We start from the raw sequence: 5,010 nt of genomic DNA, 5'->3' as shown, positions 1-5,010 counted from the left end.
GCGCGATGCGCAAGACAAAAATAACACTGACGGGAGGGGAGACCAGCTGAGGAGTAGATCTCCACAGCTGAAACAGGCAACTACAACACAACAGCAAGAGAAACACATAGAAAATAACGAGAACAAGAAGGAAGAGAATAAAAATAAGAAATCAAAGAAACAACAGATGACCAACCCAGAGAAAGAAGCCCAGCATCAAGACACTTCTAGTAAAAATAAGAAGACCAAAAATACCCAACAAAATAAAACAAACTGTAGAGCTCGTCGAAAGAACCAAAGACTTGTTGATCCAAACCAAGGCTTTTATTAGCAAAAGACCGGAGCTCTTCACAGGTGGCCGACCAGTCCGGAATGATCCGACCTGGCTAGGGACACAACCCTTTAAGGCCCAGACAATAGGTGTGGCTTAGCTCTCAGCCAATCGCTGTAAGCACAGTCTAGATACAGTAACTATATACATTATGTACATTGGTGATAGACCTGTACTATCACATTCACCCCTTCTTGGAGAATTGACCCTGGGAAAAAAAAACAAAAACGAGGGAGAGAATGAAAGGAAGGGGTAGGTCAAGGACTGTAGCGGTCAGGGGGTCTGACCATCCGGCGTGACCGCCGTGGTGCCGGGATTGGGGTCGCTGGAGTGGTGTTGCCAGCGGGCTCGTCGGGTGCGACTGCTCCGTCGCTCAATTCCCCAGTCGTTTTGTCGGCAGGGTGGCCCGGGTCATTGGGGTGCTGTTGGTCCTTCTGTTGCGGCACGGGGCCTGGAGAAGGAGTTGGGGGGTTTGCTGGGTCTACCGCGTCCTGAGCTAGGTCCCGCAACGAAACAGTGTCCTCCCGCCCGTCTGGGAACTCCACGTATGCATAATGTGGGTTCGCGTGGAGTAGAGTCACTCGGTCGACCAAGGGGTCGTTCTTTGAGTGCCGGACGTGGCGTCGCAAAAGGACGGGGCCAGGGACGGTGAGCCATGCCGGTACAGTGGTTCCCGATTCGGATTTCCTCGGGAAAAGGGACATCCTTTCGTGGGGGGTGGCATTTGTTGCAGTACATAGGAGGGAGCGGATGGAGTGTAAAGCACTAGTGAGAACCTCCTGCCAGTGAGAGGTGGGGAGACCTTTAGACCGGAGAGCCAGTGTAACCGCTCTCCATATGGTGGCATTCTCCCTCTCGACCTGGCCATTACCGCGTGGGTTATAGCTCGTGGTCCTGCTGCTTGAAGCAATACCACACTCCAGAAGGTACTGTTGCAGCTCTGCACTCATGAATGAGGACCCCCTATCACTGTGGATGGAATTGGGGTACCCGAAGATGGTGAAAATACTGTGAAGGGCCTGTATCACTGAGGTGGCAGTGGTGTCTGGGCAGGCTACATTGAATGGGAAGCGGGAGTACTCGTCGATGGCCGTAAGGATGTAGGTATTACGGTTGGTCGACGGTAGGGGCCCCTTAAAGTCTACGCTAAGACGCTCGAAGGGGCGGGTGGCTTTGATAACGTGGGAGTTATCCGGACGTAAGAAGTGGGGCTTGCATTCAGCGCACACCGAACAGGCTCGGGTCATGGAGCGGATCTCCTCGACTGTAGGGTAAGTTGCGCGCCTTGACAAAGTGAGCAAACCTAGTGACCCCTGGATGACAGAGCGCCTCATGGAGTTTCCGTAGTCTGTCCACGTCCCCCTGGAGAGCGCGTCAGGCGGGTCGTTGAGCTTACCAGGCCGGTACAGGATGTCATAGTTAAAGGTGGAGAGTTCGATTCTCCATCTGGCGATTTTGTCGTTTTTTATCTTACCACGCTGGGTGTTGCTGAACATGAAGGAGACCGCGCGTTGATCAGTCAACAGTGTAAAGCGCCTCCCAGCGAGGTAATGTCTCCAACGACGCACCGCTTCAACTATGGCCTGGGCCTCCTTCTCGATCGAGGAGTGTCTACTCTCCGGACCCTGGAGGGTTCTGGAGAAGAAGGCTACAGGCCGACCGGCCTGGTTCAAGGTGGCTGCCAGGGCAAAGTCGGATGTATCGCTCTCGACTTGAAACGGGACAGACTCATCGATCGCGTGCAGCGTCGCAGCAGCAATGTCAGATTTGATTCGATCGAAAGCCGCTGTGGCTTCGGTCGAGAGGGGAAACGAGGTGGTCTTGATAAGAGGACGCGCCTTGTCGGCGTAGTTTGGAACCCATTGGGTGTAATACGAGAAAAGGCCCAGGCAACGTTTGAGAGCTTTCTGGGTATGTGGGGGGGGGGGGGGGGGGGTAAGTCCATTAGGGGACGCATGCGGTCAGGATCTGGCATGACTATCCCGTTCTCCACCACACAACCTAGAATAGCGAGTCGTGTGGTCCGGAAGACACACTTGTCCAAATTGTAAGTCAGGTTTAGCTGACGGGCAGTTTGAAGAAATTTGTCTAGGTTGGCGTCGTGGTCCTGCACGTCGTGGCCGCAGATGGTGATATTGTCCAGATACGGGAAGGTCGCGGTTAGCCCGTTCTGGTCCACCATCCTGTCCATTTCCCGCTGGAAGACCGCGACACCATTCGTGACCCCGAATGGTACCCTGAGAAATTGATATAGCCGCCCATTCGCTTCAAAGGCCGTGAATGGTCGGTCCTCGCAGCGGATTGGGAGCTGGTGGTAGGCCGAACGTAGGTCAATAGTGGAGAAAATGCGGTACTGGGCGATCTGGTTCACCACATCCGTGATGCGTGGCAGGGGGTACGCATCCAGGAGCGTGAAGCGGTTAATGGTCTGGCTATAGTCGACCACCATCCGTAGTTTTTCCCCATTCTTGACAACCACCACCTGGGCTCTCCAGGGGCTTGAACTGGGTTCGATGATGCCCTCATCCAGCAATCTACGCACCTCACTCCTAATGAATTGCCTGTTTTCGTAACTATATTGCCGACTTTTGGTGGCCACAGGCTTCCAGCCAGGGGTGAGGTTTGCGAAGAGTGCTGGCGGGGCAATCCGGAGTGTGGAAAGGCCGCAGGATTGGCCCCGGGGCATGGGGGCGGGTTGCTCGGGTGCTTCGGGAGTGGGGCGATGGCAGACCGAGAGGGGGGGCGTGGGGTCCCCCAAAGTGTAGGGACACCGTTTGGAACTGACACTGGAAGTCTAATCCCAGCAACACTGGGGCGCACAATTGGGGAAGGACGAATAATTTGAAGTGGGTGACCGTCACGCCCTGTACTTCCAGTGTGGCGATGCAATACCCCTTTATCCCAGTCGAGTGCGACCTCGTCGCTAATGAGATCCTCTGGGTAGTGGGAATAATGTCAAGTCCCCAACGGAGGGCCAGATCTGGCTGGATAAAACTGTTGGTTGACCCAGAGTCAAATAAGCAATTGGTGTAGTGTCCATGCACTTTAATCAGTTCCATTGCTTTAGTGAGGGGATGAGAGCATTGCTGGTTTAATGTTATTGAAGCAGTTGACAGGGGAGTTTTGCGCGACGACGTCACGCAACGGGATGACGTCACGCAACGGGATGATGTCAACGCTCGAGGAGCAGGTTGGAGGACCTCCCGGAAGTGCTGTTGTGGCGGCGTTGGCGGGTGAATAGTAAGTAGTGGGGTTTGTAGTTGCTCGCGATTGGCGGTGGGTAGGTCGTTGGTCGCGGCGGTCGGGCCCTGGTGGTCGTCAGCGATGGACGCTAGGGTGAGCACCTGGTTGGCCGCGGGGGTGGCTGTGGCGGCGGTAGCAGCGGCGGTAGCGTCGGGGGTGTCTGTGGCGGCGGCAGCGGCGGTAGCATCGGCCCCGGGGGTGGCTGTGGCGGAGGCAGCAGCGGCGGTAGCGTCGGCCCTGGGGGTGGCAGTGGCGGCGGCAGCAGCGGCGGTAGCGTCGGCCCCGGGGGTGGCTGTGGCGGCGGCAGCAGCGGCGGTAGTGTCGAGTGTTCCGCATGGGGGCGAGAGGCGGGCCATCACCATGGTTGCGACGGTGGGTTGCCCCTTCCGGGTTCGGCGTCTCCGTGACGTCAGGCGTTGCCGTGCAGGGGAGCCCTCGCTCTCATTGGACGAGAGCTCTGGGGAAGAAGAGTTTGAATGGGATAGCGGCGATTGGGCTTCACACGAGGCACTGTGTTTGCTGGCGGCCATTTTAGACCTACAGACTGCAGCAAAGTGGCCGTTTTTAAGGCACTTCTGGCACCTGGCTTTTCTTGCTGGGCACTGGGACCTGCTGTGCTTGTCCCTCCCACAGAAATAACATTTTGGGTTCGCATGGGGCAGTGTAGCAGCAGCCGACAGGCCGTCAGGGGTAGGGTAGAAGGGCACTCTACTCACATCAGAACGTGGGGTCCAGTCCCTAGAGAGCTCGGTGGACTTTAAGGCTGCATCCTCCATTGTGATCGCAATCCGGGCCACGTCCTCTAGTTTTTCTACCCCTTGTTCGAGCAAGCGTAGCCTCACTTCATTCGATCGGAGCCCGGCCACATAGGCATCCCGGACGAGATCATTTGTGATCTCGGCAGCAGTTTTGTCCACACAGTTACAGTCCTTGCCCAATGCCTTTAATACTTGTAAATATGCCCTGCTGGACTCAACGGGCTGTTGCTTCCTCGACGCAAGCACGAGCCGGGCATAAACTCTGTTCACCGGTTGATCATACAGTCCTTTCAGTACCTTTATGGCTGCGGTGTAGGTGGTCTCATCCTGGATGTTCTCGTAGACTCTCAAGGACACCATAGACAGCAATGCTGTTAGACCCTCCTCTACCTGAATGAATCTCAGGAAGTTTTCAAAGTTCAGCAGCCAGAAGTTAAAGGCTTTGAAGGCTGTAGCTGAGTTAAACGCTCCATCCCTTTCAAAAAAAATTATTTTGCTAATAAAATTGTAGAGCTCGTCGAAAGAACCAAAGACTTGTTGATCCAAACCAAGGCTTTTATTAGCAAAAGACCGGAGCTCTTCACAGGTGGCCGACCAGTCCGGAATGATCCGACCTGGCTAGGGACACAACCCTTTAAGGCCCAGACAATAGGTGTGGCTTAGCTCTCAGCCAATCGCTGTAAGCACAGTCTAGATACA

This window comes from Narcine bancroftii, chromosome 5, assembly GCF_036971445.1.
Source record: "Narcine bancroftii isolate sNarBan1 chromosome 5, sNarBan1.hap1, whole genome shotgun sequence".
NCBI classification, from domain to species: Eukaryota; Metazoa; Chordata; class Chondrichthyes; order Torpediniformes; family Narcinidae; genus Narcine; species Narcine bancroftii.
This window is presented reverse-complemented; position numbering follows the sequence as displayed.